The following is an 18,701-nucleotide window of genomic DNA, read 5'->3' as shown; positions in this document are numbered from 1 at the left end:
CAAGCTATGACTACTTCCCAGCAAGTGGCCTGTTTCTGCCAAGGGCTAAATGAACCCCTAGATTCCCGCCTTGAAGTAATGAGGCCAAGCACATTACAGGATGCTCTCATACGAGCAAAGCCCCTTGTGAAAGAAATGAAGGCTAACAAACCGAAGAATCAAAAGAGATCTTACCCTGATGCAAATCTTAAAGATCAACCCTACAAGAAACCTCAACAGAATTTTCCTTACTACAACAGAGGGCGCCAAGGCAACTCTTTTGTCCCCCGCTCGTATGCTGCTTCTTCCAGAGAAGGCCCTCTGTGTTTTGAGTGCAATGAGTCGGGACACTTTAGAGCCAACTATCCCAAGATGGCAACATCATTTCCCCAAGGTAACAGAGGAAATCAAGGCCGTGGAACCCCTACCCACCAAGGTGCAAGAGGCAGTGGCCGTGGCAGAGGCCGCGGAGGAGCAGTTGCTAGAACTGCCTGTGTTATAAGTGAAGAACCGACCTTGGAAATGGCTGAAGAAGAGCGCGCCACCGTCCATGCGGCAGTAGAAAACCAAGGTCCAAATAAACAATTTGGTGTAATCCAAACCCCCGCCACTCATCATCACGGTAAGCCATTTCAGCTTTTGATTGATTGTGGTAGTACCCATTCATTCCTTTCTCCTAGGTGCTTGCAAAAATTAAACTTGAGTCAAAAAACAGCTAGAAAAATGATAGTAGAGTTAGCCAGTGGGAAAGAAGTAGTATCTCGCCACTCTATAGGAAACCTTGATTTTGAGCTGGGTAATGAGCAAACTCATGGTCACTTTAGAGTCTTGCCATTAGGAATTTATGATGGAATCCTTGGGATGGATTGGTTAATTGCAAACAAAGCTAGCATTCATTGTAACCAGGGGAGTATCACTTTTGAAAATGAGCATGGCCAAGTAATATCTGTTCAGGGGATCACAGGAAAACCTAAATCTAGGGTAGTCAAGGCAAAACATCTTCTCAAGGGAACACGTAAGGGTTAGCAAGTTTTCTTAGTCAAACTCAACAAACTCATTGAACCTAGTATGGAGACAGAACCCTCTTGGCTCCAAGAATTCTCTGACATCTTCCCTGACGAGCTTACAGGGTTACCACCTCCTCGAGAAGTCGACCATGAAATCGAGGTGATCCCTGGAGCTCAACTCGTCTCAAAAACCCCCTATAAAATGTCCCTTCCTGAAGCCATTGAACTTAAGGAGCAACTTTCCCAACTCATTGAACAAGGATTTGTACGCCCCAGTAGCTCTCCGTGGTGGGGAGCACCTGTTCTTTTCCAAAAAAGAAGGACGAGACTCTCCGCCTCTGCATAGATTATCGAGGGCTAAATCAAGTCACTGTCAAGAATAAGTATCCTATCCCTCGCATCGACGAACTTACAGGCTTCATGGGGCCAAAGTCTTCTCAAAAATAGATTTGAGGTCTGGATACTATCAGATCAAAGTCAAGGAAGCAGATATACCCAAAACAGCCTTCAATACCCGTTATGGCCACTATGAGTTTACTGTAATGTCATTCGGGTTAACCAATGCTCCTGCAACCTTCAACCGCCTAATGCAAGATATATTCCGCCCTTACTTGGATGAGTTTGTGCTTGTTTTCTTTGACGACATCTTAATCTACTCCAAATCAATGGAAGATCATGAGGAGCATGTGCGTAGAGTTCTGCAATTGCTGCGCAGACACAAACTCTATGCCAAGAAGAGCAAATGTACCTTCTTTACTCATCAAATTGAGTATCTTGGATTTATCGTCTCCAAAGATGGCATCTCAGTAGACCCCGCCAAGGTCAAGGATATTCTAGAATGGCCACCCCCTAAATCAGTTCGTGAAGTTCGTGGATTTTTGGGAATCACGGGTTGGTATAGGATTTTTATCAAAGATTATGCCTTGGTAGCTGCACCTTTGACGGATCTTCTTAAGAAGGATTGCAAAATAGTGTGGCTGCCAATCCATCAAAACAACTTTGATCAGCTGAAAGTCATTATTACTTCTGCCCCAGTCTTAAAGCTTCCTGATTTCTCCAAGGAATTTGAAGTGGTTACCGATGCTAGTAGTCTAGCACTTGGTGGTGTCTTAGGCCAAGAAGGAAGACCAGTCGCTTATACTTCCCGCAAGCTGAAGCAATATGAAGCAAACTATGCCACCCATGATTTGGAACTCTTAGCAGTTGTTCATTGCCTCAAATTATGGAGACATTATCTCTTGGGGGGCAAATTCCAGCTTGTAACTGACCACAAAAGTCTAAAGTGGATCTTCACCCAGCCTAACCTCAACATGCGGCAAAGGAGATGGATTGAAATTCTACAAGAATATGACTTCGACATCAAATTCTGCCCTGGGAAAGATAATGTGGTAGCAGATGCACTTGGCCGCAAATCTTTCTTGAGTGCTATTTCAATGCCAAATAATCCCATTCTGGTCAAGGTGAAAGAAGTCTCATCTCATGATCCAGATTATCAGAGAATGATAAAGTTAGTAGAAGAAGGGGGACATTCAGAGAAAGAGAAGAATCTAATCAAGGGATACTCCACTCATGAAGGAAGCCTCTACTTCAATCACAGGCTATGTATCCCTAAGGATCCTGCTTTAAAGAAACTAATCCTTCATGAAGCTCATGATAGCCCTGCTTGCAGGACACCCAGGTTATGCAAAAACATTAAATGTTGTAAGAAGGAGCTTTCATTGGGTAGGCTTGAAAAATGATGTGCTTCGATACCTGAAGCAATGTCTCTCATGCCAAAGGATCAAAGCTGAAAGGGTCAAGATGCCTGGAAAACTTCAATCCTTAGATATTCCCCAAATGAAGTGGGAGTGCATAGTATGGATTTTGTCACAAGTCTCCCCACTGTTCAAGGAGGATATGACTCCATTCTAGTTACTTACCAAAGTAGCTCACCTTATACCAGCAAAGAAGACCTTCAAAGCTTCTGATGTTGCTCGAATATTCATCAAGGAAGTCCTCAAACTTCATGGTCTCCCAAAAAGGATAGTAAGTGATCGGGATTCTGACTTCACTTCAAAATTCTAGCAGTCTTTATTTCAAGCTCTGGGAACTCAACTTTGCTTTAGCATAGCTTATCATCCAGAGACCGATGGCCAAACTGAGAGAGTCAATCAAGTAATTGAAGACATTCTCAGAGCATACTGTGGACGGGAACCCAGAAGGTGGATTCAATACCTTCCTCTGGTAGAATTTGCCTACAATGCGTCTTATCATCAAAGCATAGGAATGTCACCATTCAAGGCACTCTATGGGCGAGAATGCCTGTCTCCTCTAAATTTCTCTGATCCAACCATAAGAGTTGAGGCATCCAGGAAAATACTAGAAGAAATTTAGGAACAAACCAAGGTGATCCAAAAGGATATTAAAGCTGCCCAAGATTGACAAAAGCATTATGCTGACAACAAGAGGTCTGAAAGGATCTTCAAGGAAGGAGAAAGAGTTCTTCTACGAGTGCGACCCAAACGAAGTTCTCTATCACTTGGGAAATATAAGAAGCTCAGCCCTTGGTATTGTGGTCCCTATACAGTTATCAAGTGTCTAGGTAAAAGTGCCTATAAACTCCAACTCCCAGCCCATATCAAAGTCCATAATGTATTTCATGTAAGTTTGTTAAAACCATATGTCCCCAGTCTCGATCATATTCTTGATGATGAACAAGTTATAATCCCTACTCAAGGAGTCCTTGAATTACAGCCCAGTAGCATCATAGATTCTAGGGAAAGGCAACTCCAAAATAGAACTCTTGTAGAACATCTAGTTCAGTGGAAAGATTACCCTGAAGAGGATGCAACTTGGGAAGATGAAGCTACACCCTTAAAGGATTATCCCCAATTCATGACGAGATGAGGACATCTCGATTTCTTTAAGGAGGGAAGGATGTAACATACCCATCTTCACTAATAAAGAAATGTCCATGTAATTATGAGTTTTTATGGTATAAAAATCAATGATTTTATTATTTGAGTCATTTCTACTAAGAATCTTCAAATTTTGAGCCCAAATTTGGAATCTGCGTGCGATTTTACCCTAATATAGGATTTTACAGCATCCAAAACGGACACCGGATCAAGCCTATACGCTAATTTCAATCATTTTAGGCCCAAGAACCAAAGGACGGCCGCCCACTGTATGGTCCACGTGTACCCCTACGTGGACACCCATGCTGCCCCAGACCAGATAAGGTACATGCGTACCACTCCTTTCTTGGACAACCGACACGGTACCTTTCCTCTAGACCCATGCAGGCCACTGATCCATAGCCTTTGAAGGTACACCGTCCTTTTGTCCTTGCTTTGCGCAGCGCCCGTACCCTCACCCCTCAGCTATATAAACCCCCGGGGTGCTCCACAGATGGCACGCATTTCTGTGTAGCGTATGCCCTGTTGTGCCGCCGTGCGTACCGCCGTCCGTCCCCGTGTAGCGTACTTGCTGCAGTACAGCCCCCCCTTGCAGCCACCCCTCTCACACCCCCTCATTTGGCTCTTTTCAGATAAGCTAAAATTCCTCCATCCCCCTCTTCCTTAGAGGCAATGTCCTTAACTCTTCTCCCCCCCCGTGTGAAGAGACTTCCACCAGCCCCTCCTAGCCCTCTCCACGTTTTTGCCCTTAAGGACATCTCACAATCCCCCCCCCATTTGCGTGGACTTTAATAAGGGTTTTTTGCCTCAAGAAAGGGTTCGTGCGCCATATTCTTTTGCTCATACGGTGAGCAAACGAGCTCGAAATTCAGATCCGACTGAAGCGTTTCGATCGCAGCAGCAGCGAGCTCTACAAGGCAATGCCTAAGATGGCCTCATCTTGGAGACGACAAAATATTGCCTCAACAGGAGCACGTAACAACGAGATGGGGGAAGATGCACTCCAGTCCTCCCTTTTCAAGCCCCTCAAGGAAACGATGGCCAGGTTAGCTTGGTTAATTTTCAAAAGAAGAGATTTTTCTTAAATTAGTGTTAATGAATGGTGTCTTTTCCTTTTTAAATGACGACATAAAAATTATATGAAGTTACGAATTATGTGATGTTGTATTCGATAAATTGCGTTGAAATTGTTATCTTCATGAATTGTGAATGCTATATTTAGTAAATTGCATTGAAGTTGTTATCTTTAGAATTCAAGATTTTTTTGGCTTCAACGCTAACTCCGTTCCGTGCTTGTGTAGCCGGGCGGCGGCGTCAGCAAAGCCCGGGAATGGCCCAAGGTATCCCTCATACCTTTGGGAGAATAAGGATTGCCGATTGAGGCGAGAGATTATGAGGCTGCCTAGTTCTGAGGGCCCAGGCTAGTGCGGTAAATAAGCCCACCCTAGTGTGCAGACATCCCTCTGAGGGGCGGGAGGATCGAGCGATGGAGCTTGAGAGGGCGACAGGCCGGCTTGAGTCCTCGCCAGCGGCCGACGATGAGGTGTATGGTCCCGTAGGGTTTTGCCCAGCATGTAGAGACTGGAAGGCCGAATTCTAGATCATCGGCAGAATAAGAATAAGAGAGCCGGTTTGGCTTGTATGGAATTGGTTCATGTATAAACTTTTTTATATAATTACATCTTGTCTTTGGTATGATTGTATTGTGTAAGAAGGCTGTTTTAACGAACCTTGTGAAAAAGGACCTTACTTAAGGAATATGTTTATTTATGTCAAACAGTGTGGTAGGATTAATTAGAAAACAAATTGATGCGTGAGTAGGGTGGAAAGTGGGAGGATGGAATGCCCTGACAGCACCATCCTACGGACAGGTGGACCCGATTAGTCGGGTAGCTTTCCAACAGATTAAGTGAAAGCCCTACGTTAGATAGTTAGGTTCTTGGGCAACTCTATTCTAGAAGACTAGGCCAGTGGCGGCTGTGCTTGCATAAGATGAGGAAAAAAGCGTTGTCTCTAGAAATCAAGTCTAGTAGTTGCCCAATTTATGATCAATTGCCCTATGTGGATGATTTGATATTTAGAAAATCACGCTCCCCCTGCGGGATAGAGCTAGGTTATACCTATGAATCGTATCCTTGAATCTCTACAGGGTCAAGGTGTCGATGAATAGGAAATTTTTCTCAAGATAAGACTTAGCAGACTATCTTAAGTGTTTCTCCCATTTTAGTAGAAGGGAGGAACCTTACACCCCATGACTTGTCATGTGCTTCGAAGCACCTGAATCAATGTACCATACATCATCTTTATGTGCTGCTTCAACATTTTCAGACATGGCATTAATGACATGCTGCATAACAAACAACCTTTCATTATCCTCATTGTTTCTGCTCGAGGATGCATAGTTGTTTTGCTGCAATTTCCCATTTTGCATATCAGCCTGCTTCTTATAACAATCTGCCTGCACATGTCCAGGCTTACCCACAATAAAAGCATCCACGTGTATTATTATACTACCTTTGCCAATTTTCACGACCTCTTTGACTCCCCCTGCCTCTGAATTGGCCTCTTCCACCTGCGTGTTGTTGTTGTTGTGTTGTTGTGAATTCTGGGACTGTTGTTGTTGTTGCTATTGCTGGCCATATTTCTAATTACCTGTTCGGCCATCTCCTTGACTGCGTCCATGACCTCCTCTACCTCGTCCTCTTCTTGAACTTGTGTAGAAGGCCTGTTGCTCTGAACTATTTTTGTTTTGTGAAGACTGTTGGTCTTCACCCAAGCTCTTCTCTTCTATAATCAACATAGACACCAAATCTGTGAAATTGGAAATGTTTTCCCGAGTCTGAATAGACGTCTTGAATGCCTTGTATTGTGACCCGAGACCACGTAGACAGACTTCCACCTTATCATCATCATCTACTGAAACACCAATAGATGCAAGGGATTCCACAATACCCTTTATCTTCAATGCATAGTCATTCACAGACATACTCTTTTTCTCCACATTATGAAGTTCATTCTTCAAATGTATCTTTCGTGCCTTGGTATTCATCTCATAGAGTTTTACCAAGGTGTCCTACGCCTCGTTGGGGGACTTGGCATCTTATATGTGCCCAATCATGGTGTCCTATATACCGATAGAAAGCCAATACATAACGTTTCTGGCTCCTTGGTTCCAATCCTTGAACTCTTTCACATCTGCAGCAGTCAGATCGATGTCCGATATCTCCAGTGCCTCTTCATGCTCACCTTCTATGTACTCCCAATAACCCTTTCCCACCATTAGGAAATTTGTCAACCTGAACCTCCAAGCATGGAAGTTGTTCTTATCAAGCTTCTCAGCAACAATCTGGTTTATGCCATCAATTGACATCTTGCCAGACACACAAATTTACCAGAAACAGCACTCTGGTTTGTCCTGCATAAACTGTTGTATTTTCTGCAGCGATACTGTACTACACTTAAATGTCACAACCAGTGACCTCAATGTGCATACATACACCCCCAATGGCCACTGTTGACCTCCTTGCAGCACACACAATGTTTGCACAACCAATTTGTCTTCCTGAAGTTCTTAAAATAGAGTTCTGCAGAGAATCAATGACTTACCCGCAGTGCTCGAAATCGCCTGCTTTCTGAAAAACGGAGGTCGTAACGCGCCCGAAACGCGTTTTTGGCTTGAAATTTTTTGTTCGATAGGACTTTATATTTGCCCTATAGCTTTACTCTCGCGAAGAAATCTCCTCAATCAGAGATCGTTTGCCGGTGCCTCCCGTAGAGCTCCCGACAAGGGTGTAGTTGCCAACACAATAGGGAAGAGTAGTTGAAGCTCTTACCCTAGTATCGCTTCTTGTGCTTCTCCTGATTGCAGCTCAGCCCTTAGCATGAACCAGGCTTTGATACCATGAAAAGATGGAGGGGAGAAGAGAGCTTGAGCTCTTGCAACAAGGACACACACACTCACAAAACCCTAAAAGAGAACACATAAGGTGAGAGGCTGAAAATCTTCTTCTTCTTCACACAACACTCAACACACCATATACAAAGATAAGAGTACACACTATGAAAAGGTACTCAACCAAATACATACTAGGGTTCTCTATAGTGTGGACCCAACTAAATGAGCTGGCGCTATAACTATGCCAGTCTCTAGAATGGCTATCACACAGCTTGTCATCCCACTGGCCGCATATCACCCATGATCTCACCAACCATGCCAGTGGTGTAAATGTGGGGCCTATCCCCCAGGCGGGTCATCAGTGTCCACTGCCTCACTAGATGAGCTCGATATCTCAACATCTTGTATAAATAGTACTTTCAAGGCTTGATGTGTCATTTTTGCACTCATTCTCAAGAGCACAAGGCACCTCCACACTCGAGCTTGAGAGCACATGGTTGCCTACGATCGCTTCATGGACTTCCTTCATTGAGAGCGAGTTTCTAGAGGCCACACACTTGCATGTAATGTTCACTCGCAAGATCGATTGGACCTCCACACTCCGCCTCCATGAAGTATTATTTGTAGACACAATATCATACATGGACACCCACATCAAGCCACACTCTTTCTCTTTGGCCAAGGATGATAGATTGTGGGTGCCTTCCAACCTCCTAGAGTACATCAACATAATGAAAGGCCCTTCCAATGAAATCTGGACACTTCCTAGAGCTTGACAAGAAGCAAGTACGCAAGCTCAATAGAGGTGCCATTGGCCATCACTTCCTATCATGGCCAGCTTTGTTTTCTTGATTTCAGAAGGAGAGGAGGTCAAAATGCTGCAACTGCGCCTTGGAGGATTCATCCATGACAAGGAAGAGCCTCAGAGTGTAGCACACACAGGTGTAAGTGAAAGCCTTGTCACACAACAATTTCCAAATGCTTTGAGGCCAGTGGAAGTGGCACAACAATTAAAGATGAAGATGACTCTTCCCCCCTCCTCAGAAGTGGCACAACAAAGTGTCTCCCGCGCAATTGTGTCTTGGACACCAACTCCAACACAAAATATTGATGACGAGTCCAAGTCCAACATTGACTTGGACTGATGCAGACGAGGATGATAAGCAAGAGAACATGCTTGAGATGGACAGTTATGCTATGGGGGGGGAGGGGAATGCGTGCTACTATAGGACCATATTTGGCTCTTAGCCACTACATCAGACACCTCTCAACAAATGACTGTGATTATTCACAAAGAATTCACACCCAATGCTAGATTCCCCCTTTTTGCATAAAGACCTTGTCAAAACAACTCTGCATGGCCACTATTGGCCAGTTGGTTAGCTTTGTAATCCTAGTTAAAAAGTCCCTAGTTATGACCACTTTTGGGAGTGCAATCGCTTGGCCATGACTCACCGCCGCAAGAAATAGCCATTGCTATTCTAATTGGCGAGCTCCTTGTAGCTAAGAAGCGACGAACCTCTCTTGTAAAGAGTATTTCCAAATCCCACGTGTAAATTTTTCTATCAATACAATGCTGAAAGTGGATTTTAAGTACATGTTACTGGATTTCTAATCAAAGGGCTAGAAGGGTATGAGAAAGGCATGTCTAGGGGCCCCTCATAGGGTATTTTTGTACCCTTCTGGCCATAATGAAGAAATATGTGTCATTGCATTTTCATTGGTTTTGAAGTTAATGCAAGTAGCTTTCTCAACCAAGCTACCTCACATGCTGCCATAGCAGCACCCCTGTACTCGGCCTCTGTATTGGATAGAGCAACCCTAGGCTACTTCTTGCTGCTCCAAGTCACAACAACAGCACTCCCCAAAGAAAACATGAAGCCACAAGTAGATCTTCTATCTGAGATACTACCAGCCCAATCAGCATCTGTGTACCCATGTACACATATCTCTGTCCCAGTTTCATAAAATAGTCCACAATGCAAAGTAGACCTCACATATCTCACTATGTGTCTCAATGCATCCAAATGCGACTTTCGAGGAACCTACATAAACTGACTCACCAACCCAATAGCATAGCTCAAATTTGGTTTGGTGATCGTCATGTAGATCAAGCTTCCTCCTATGCACCTATACATAGTAGGATCCTCCAAAATCTCTCCTGAATCTGCACTCAACTTGCAATTCTGATCCAAGTCATCTACAAAGATGACAACAAGCACAACCCCTCTATGACTGTGTCTCACATATAGCAAGAAATCTGCATTGGCTACATGAAAGCCAATAGTGACAAGATATTTAGAAATCTTGTCAGACCATGCTCTTGGTGCTTGTTTTAAGCCATACAAGGCTTTCTTCAACCTGCAAACATGCTCGGGGTGACTCACATCCTCATAACCAGGTGGCTGCAATATATACACCTCTTCACACAAATTCCCATGCTCTCCCCCTCCATCTGACCTCAGGAACTTTACATATTTTCCTGTTTGCTTTTCAACCATAACTCTGAAACTCTGAAAGTGAGTGAACACCTCACCCTTCTCCTTCATGAAGTATACCCACACTTTTCTTGTGTGGTCATCAATAAATGTCACATAATACCTGCAGCTTCCCATAGACATGGTCTTCGTCGTAGGACCCCATACATTTGAATGCACAACATCTAGTGCATTTCTGTTACGTGGAAATACATGCTTTGTTTGCTTTCCAAATTGGCATGCTTCACATATTCTCTGCATACCTTCAACTTTAAACTTTGGTAGCCCTGTTACAATTCCTTTAGTCTGCATAGATTTCATTCTCTGCACATTCACATGTCCAATTCTTTTATGCCAAATGTCTGTGTCTGCAACAATTCCTGAACCATTTGCAAACATGGCAGCACTTACTTCAGGCATGTTTACATTCAACGTAAACATTCTACCCACTCTGTTGCCTTTTACAACCAACTTGCACTTGTCTTTAAAGTCTTCAATAGTGTTGATAGCCCAAGCTCATCTTCTTCATCTATGGCTGTACATCATGAGCTTGAGAGGGGCTGTTGAGATTACAAGCTCAATGACAGCTAGAGCTAGGCACGATATGTGCTGGCATGGTAGATAGTAGCATGTGTGTGACAATAAATGGCCGCGTCCAGTTGGCCACAACGTGTGGACATTAGATAGGGTTATTTGGTGTGTGAACACATCACATTTAGTGTGTGGTGTGTAATTCTCTTCTATTATGCATTGTGTGAGAGTGGATATGGCTTCTCTCTTTGGTTAGGGTTACACTAATGGATTAAGGTTTTCTCTCTTGTGTGTGTGCTCTCTCTTTATTAGTATTTTATCAACAATATTGAAAAAATGGACCAAATTTTTTATTAGTCCAGAAGGGTACAAAAATAGCATGTCCGACCACCTTGCATAGTGTATTTTTGCACCTTTCTGAATACTTATCACAAAGCATCAAAACACATGAACATGACAAATACAAAGCATGTTATTGATTTTGAACGCAGACTCTTGGACTTGAATCAATCATGAGATTTTTTTTTGAAATGATCGAATTATTTTGGGCCCGAAAGGGTGCAAAAATTGACTGTCCGGCCACCCTGCACAGTGTATTTTCACACCCTTCTGGATCGTATCAAAAAACTTGAACATCATCATTGCACTCTTCTGGACTGTCATAACATGGGAATATTTTAAAAATCAACATCTTTCAACTTCTTTGAGTATTACAAAGCATCGTAAATCTTGGGGATACAATTCAAGTCATCAAAAAAACTATATTTCAAGGTATAAAAAATGAGTTAGGCTTGTTGTTTTCTACCAATCAAACCTAGCAAGGGAGTATATCAATCTAACAAAATTGGTAATAATTCATGAATTCACGATCGAGGAAACCAAGGGGGACTCCAAAAACTGCAACAAATGTTGCACCATAGACTGCCGGTGATCTGCAATGCTCCTAGCAAACCACAATGCTCTCTTGTGGTTTGCTTGTGTTATGGAGGGTTCATTACATGCCCTCCCTCCCGTCAGCATGGAAAACTGAGCCCTGTTGATATTGATTGCAAAAACAAAATTGTCAATATATAGGCGGCAAGGTTGTGCAAATCCCTAACTTGAGCACGCACCAATTGAACCCAGTCTAGCTCCTGGGATGAGAGGGAATCCTCATCAGGTTGGATGGGCGCCTCGATAGAGAATAAGTATTGTGTGAGTTTGGAAGAAGTGATTATGCCCATGAGGAGTTGAGTGCTTGTGCTCTCAAAGTGCTCGTACACAAAATGGAAAAAAAAGAGAGAGGGTGCTCATTTATAGTGACCAATGTAATCATTACACCAAACCCTAGTTTTTAGAGGAATGTCATGCACTAGAAAAATGGGTTTTTAAAAACGAAAGATAACATGGATCCATATTTTGCAAAAAAGAACATTTCCTCATATGTACTTTCAAAACCATTTACATTCTCATTTATAACACATAACATTAGGAGAAATGTGGGCTCATTTTTGGGCCTTTTAGTTTTAGAGAGAGAGTGGCACTCAACCAATGAGGAAAAGGCTTCCGTAATGGAGAAATTCGGCATTTTGAAGCAAGAATTCAAGTAAATAGAGTAAAATTATGCTCAAAATGCATCTTAAAATAACATTTACTCAACTTAAAATAATACTACCGAATCTTTGCACATAAGCTAAAAGATACCACTATCTTTTAGCTTACGTGGAAAGATTCCGTAGTATTATTTTATTATTATTTTAAGTTGAGTAAATGTTTCCCCCCAAAACTAGCTCTGATCTTCTTCGTCTCCAACATAGGCGTTCTTTCTTTTTCTAAGTCTCCTCCAAATTAAGCTCTCATCTTCTTCTTTTGTGTGTCTTTTGCTACACAAAATGGCAACCTGTAGAAAGCCTCATACTAGCATTTCAGCTATTACTGTATTCAATAGTTATAATACGGACGATGGGACATGGATACCATCTACAATTACAATCGGGAGTTGGGTACTTTTACAGAGAAGGAAGAGGAAGAGGAGAAATGCTAATGAATTTGTGGAGCCATTCAAGGGACAAGTTAAAGAGTTTAAGGTATGTGAATCTAGCAAGCGTGTGACAGAGGTACTAATACAACATGTTTTCTAGCATGTAGACTTGAGGGTGAAAAAATTTCCTCCTGGTCTTCCACGATATTGTCCCAACTGTGAGTAGTATCTCAATCAAAGCTTCTTTTGTTTTAAAAGTGTTTAATTGTTGCTATTATGCAGTTGTTTATCCATTCAATCATGTCTCCTTATTGTTTTAAAAGTGTCTAATTAATGTTTTAAAAATGCCTAATCTTTTGGTTTTATACAGATATTTATCCATCCAATAGGATAGACTGGAAAACAACCAATGGAGAGTATAAGTGGGATTTTTAACGCTTTCCATGCATATATAGGAGAACAAATTTACAAAGGAAGAACTCATAGAGATCTTGTAGACCACGGCATATTTTTCTATGATATGCACTACTTTGAACCAAACACGTCTTCTAGATAGGGTCGTTTGACTCCATTACTCCTCCCATTATTTGGAAACAAAGATTGGCCATTGCCAACTTCACAAACTAGTGAAAGTTATAGGATCAGGTTGTATCACGACATACAAAAGTCTCTTAAGGCATCTATTGCAAAATAAAGAATATCAAGGTTACTATTTTTATGCCTATCGAAGTGGTTGTTGACTTTTTCTTTGATGAAGAAATAAGAAATACTTCAACAATGTTTATTTGTAAGTCAAGTAAGGCACTAGACTTTTTGGACAATGGTTGGGACAGGAGAAAGACAGAAGGCATCATTTCAGTTTTGGAGAAGAAGTCAATAGTTTGCAAGTACATTGTTGACTCTCAAAACTTCATTGCAACTTTTCACTACACCAGATATCATTATGTTACTGGCAACCTTGTTCCATTAGATCAAGATTTGGATTCAGATCTTAAGAATATGCCTCTAGTAATGGAGATATATTTGGAAGGGCAATTGCTTACAATGCTTAACACACTATCTAAAACATCTCTTTCTCAAATTAGAGAAGACCTTACATACAAGGAGATTGAACAATTGCCAAAAGATTATACATTTTCAATGGATACTAAAAAGGTAAACCATTTAGATTTACATTCACCATTTAGTATGCTATGTAGAACATTATGTAAGATACCACTAACAAAACCCTTTTTTTTACAGGTGCCAAGGCGAAAAGAGAAAATGACTTTCTGCAAAGAATCTGTCTCTCATACTATTCACTTGATTAGTCGTTAAATGAAATATTGTAACTCCAAAAGCAATTTAATATATGAAATATTTTTTTCTTACAAAACAATGTCGGGTCTCTTACAAAATTAATGTTAATGTTACAAATGTAAATAAAAGTCTAATGATGCATCGATCAAAAGACTCTGGGCACGGAAGTGACGCCGTGATTAAGAACTTGATTGTGTTTGGGACTGAGGCTGCCTTCGATTTTGGTCCTCTTGCAGTCTTTCCATTTCTCCCCACAGTCTTTCATATCTTCCCCTCTCCTCGTGCATCTCGACCTACCTCCTGGATTCCACCAATTCATCCACCTTAGCTTGCAGCCTATCATAATCATTGAGGACAGCCATATGTGCTTTGAATTGTCTTTGTCGCTCCTCGTCTCGCTGACGTACTCTCTCTGTAGCTTCCCTTGCAAATTCGTCTGCCCTCCTGATCTCTTCTTCTGTACGATCATGGACAACCAAAATAATTCTTTGTACAACTTTGGTCCTCCATGCAAGGGAGCATATTTGTTCAGAATTATTTCCTGTACACAGAGAAAAGCTTTCTTAGGGACATTATAGCTACGTTAGATTATGTAAGTCTACGTTACAAACATCACTTACATCAGGAATATCAAAAATTTTCTTTATTAAAAGGTAGGCGTTTAGGGCTGTCCTCCATCCACAGCTGACATCTCTGGGTTGGACTGGCATCCTTATCCTATGATATGCCATGTTTTGTACAAGGTTCGGCTCCATTAAGAGATGTTCCAATGCATATACAAAATTTTAAGCACATCTAAGAGGTCAAAAAAACAAGCATCAGCTTATCCTGCTTAAATAAATCTACATGCTTGTGGAAGAGGGAAATGTCAATAGGGACTTACTCTCTAACGCGTCCATGATATTGTTGAACAAAGTTTGCAAAATAACACATGTTTTGCTCAATGTCATACAAAAGCAAACTCCAATGTCGGTTGAAAAAAAACAAAGAGGACATAGGTGTTATTAAAGAAAACACATATACATTACCAAATATTTGATTTCAATTTAAAACTTAACATGAGACTCACTCTTCATGGTAAGCCGTGAAAATAAGTTTGGCCAAATCAAGGTTCACTGGTTCAAACCAAGACATAAGACTCAAAAATGAAGAGCTATCATTTTGTAATGCCGCAAAAATGAGAGGATCCTCAATATATGTACAATTTTGGACCTCTTCTGGTAGTAGTAATATACAATACCTAAAGGCAACAATGAAAAGAACAAAGAATTAGTCCATTGGTACTTACAGCTCAGTCATGCATCATACTATATACATCATGCATTATATTAACTATACATACTATAGTAAAATATTGACAATGTTATTTATGATTTCCATTGCATCATTCTTCAAAACATGTAAATCGTATCCATCTAGAGGCCTGACAAGTCTTTGGCCCCGAAGTGAAAATGCCGCTCTAACCAGCGCAACATCCTCCAAAACTCTCAAATCTTTGATATTCTCTGCTTCATTCCCTCTCTATCCTATCTGCATCTTCTTCTTCTACAACAAATTCAACTTCAGCGAAGGTGTGGCTGTGCTGTAGTAGCCTTCGGTTGTGGTTGTGCCTCCGGTTCTGGTTGTGTGAGGTTCTACTTGAGGGGAATCATCACACTGGGGTGTTCTAGTCTTAACCTACTCTGCAAACGGGTGTCCCTATTGTGTTGAGGAGAAACGGGAGCTCTCAGATAGCCTTGTACGAGGATGGAGGGGGGGAACTATAAGGATATGCCACATTCGAGGATCGCTTATAGAAACAAAAACAAGCATATGGTCGTATCCGTACCACAATCGACAAAGGGTATCAAAATCCCTCGGCATTATTGTCAGCCTATGGGCATGAGTGGTGAGAAAGTAAGCATCTTCAAAAAACTCGATGATCCAGTCCTCAGTGATTTCTTGGCGAAGACACAATACTGCAAATGTTTGACCTCTTCTTATCTGCATACTGCTTCTGTCTATCCTGGGTAGCTTTTATATCTTTGCAGATTGACTACATCTGCTGCTCCATGTCATCAAGCATCTATCTAGACATCTCGACCCTAATCAATGGGTCAGACCAAGTTAATGGTGTTAGGCAATCATACAGAGCTTTGAAAGGGCTCATCCCGATACTTCGGTGATAAGAAGCATTGTAGGTGAATTCGACTAGGTGCAGATAGCTTAGCCACTTCTTGGGTTCCCTCCCCACAGCATGACCGAAGTATATCTTCGATTACTTGGTTCATTCTTTTTGTTTGACCATCGGTCTCGGGGTGGTAAGCTATGCTGAGATCCAAGAAAGTTCCTACTGCTTTGAAGTATGCAATCCAGAATCTTGACATGAATTTGGGATCTCGATCACTTACTATTCTCCTGGGTAGGCCATACAATCTGAAGATTTCCTTGAGGAACACACTGACCACATCCACTGTAGTGTAGGTTTCTTTTACTAGAATCAGCAGATGGGAAACTTTGGTTAGTCTATCAACTACCACGAAGATGGAGTTGTAACCTGATTGCACTAAAGGTAGTCCAGTAATAAAATCCATACTAATACATTCCCACTTCATCTGAATGGATGTACCTTCCCAAAAAAATTTACTCTCTCGGCTTTGACTTTCTAACATATCAGGCATTGATGTACATGCTTAAGTACATCCTTTTTTAGTCCAGGCCAAAAGAAGCTTTTCTTTACAGACATGTAGGTCTTGATGAAACCTCGAAGTCGTGCTATAAGGCTATCATGGGCTTCCTTCAAAATTTGGCCCTTAGTTCCCTCATCATTGGGAATGCATAGCCTCTTATTATAATACATAATTCCTTCATCCAGGCTACTCCTGAGGAGTTTTCCTTTCCTACATAAGTAGGGTAGCAATAGGGCCAAAGAATCTATCCTACACATGATCTTCTCACTTACTTCATTAATCAATGGATTTGACACCACTATGATTTCAAGCAAGGAGGCTTTTCTGCTGAGGGCATCTGCTACCACATTTTCTTTGCCTGGGCGGTACTTGATTTCAAAATCAAATTCTTGCAGGGTCTGCATCCACCTTCTTTGGCGCATGTTGAGATCCTTCTGAGTGATGATCCACTTTAAGCTCTGATGATCTGTCCATCAAAGTGAATCTTTGACCCAGTAGGTAATGTCTCCACAACTTCCTGCATGAGCGCACCTCCCAGGGCAAAACCACTAGCATCAGTTTACTACCTCAAAGGGTAGAGAGAAATTTGGCAACTTTAGAATGGGATTGGTTACCAAGGCGGTCTTCAACTTATCAAACGCACTCTGACACCTGGCAGACCATTGAAATGGGATATTCTTCTTGAGAAGATTAGTCACGGGGGAAGCTATGAGAGCATACTTAGGTATAAAAATTCTATACCAACCAATTAATCCCAAGAATCCCCTGACTTCTTTCACTGTCTTTGGTTCAAGCCAATCTATGACTGCTTGGACTTTTGCAGAATCTAGAGAAATTGTGTCTTTGGATACCAGAAAGCCCAAGTATTCAACATGGTCGATAGAGAGTGCATTTTCTCTTCTTTGCAAAGAGTTGGTGCTTCCTTAGAATCTCAAGAACTTTACGGAGGTGAGCTTCATGGTCAGTTGCATTCTTTGAGGTAAATCAGAATATCATCAAAGAAAACAAGAACAAAATCATCCAAGTATGAGAATGTCTTGCATTAGGCGATTGAATGTAGCTAGGGCATTTCTCAATCCAAACGGCATGACAATAAATTCATAGTGCCCATAGCGAGTACTGATGGCTGTCTTTGGGATATCTTGATCATTAATCCTAATCTGGTAATACCTTGATTTGAGATCTATCTTTGTGAAGATCTAGGCTCCATTTAGCCTGTCAAGAAGCTCATCAACTCTGGGAATAGGATACTTATTCTTAACTATCAGCTGATTGAGACCTCTGTAATCCACACAGAGTCTTAACATTCCATCCTTCTTTTTCTGAAAGAGAACTAGCGCTCCCCACGATGAAACACTGGGTCTTACAAATCCTTGTTTTAACAGCTGCCTAAGCTGTTCCTTGAGTTCAATGGCTTCAGGGACTAGCATTTTGTACGTGCGCTGGGCTACTGGTTGAGCTCTGGTGGGGGTCAATTCTATCTCATGATCTACTTTCTGAATTGGAGGCATCTCAGTTAGCTTTGCTGGGAATAAATCATCATACTCACTTAACCATTCTGGTTCTTTAGCCTTTAACTTCGTGTCTACCGAATTCATTTTGACAACATAAATCTGCTTCTTTCTAAGTCCTTTCAGTAACCTAGAAGCTTTTACTAATTGCTCTGGGGATCCAAAAATTCCAATTCCTTGAACTTTGTTCCCGTGAAGGTCACGGAAGGAAATGGTTCCATTGTGACAGTGAATGTCAGCTTGATTTTTGTGGAGCCAATCCATTCCACAAGGATTCCGTCAAAAACTCCCAAAGGTAAGACTCTGAACTGGCAGTCAGTTACATTCCCATTTAGATTAAACTGAATACGATCTGTCTCATGGTGGTGAGTGAAAAGAATCTTCCCACTGGTGGCCAATTCAACTTGCATAGGTTTCCCTGATTTCTGTGCTAAGACTAGCTTACGCAAGCATCCTGGGGAAATAAATGAATGAGT

At 41.7% G+C, this 18,701-nt stretch overlaps 1 pseudogene; it reads left to right on the top strand.

Annotated features, from left to right (window-relative positions):
- The first annotated feature begins 12,657 nt into the window (after positions 1-12,657).
- LOC147624680 (uncharacterized) lies at positions 12,658-14,063 on the top strand (annotated as a pseudogene).
- Positions 14,064-18,701: the final 4,638 nt, after the last annotated feature.

Source organism: Cibotium barometz, chromosome 25 (assembly GCF_041138505.1).
Source record: "Cibotium barometz isolate CiBa-2024 chromosome 25, ASM4113850v1, whole genome shotgun sequence".
NCBI classification, from domain to species: Eukaryota; Viridiplantae; Streptophyta; class Polypodiopsida; order Cyatheales; family Cibotiaceae; genus Cibotium; species Cibotium barometz.
This window is presented reverse-complemented; position numbering and strand designations above follow the sequence as displayed.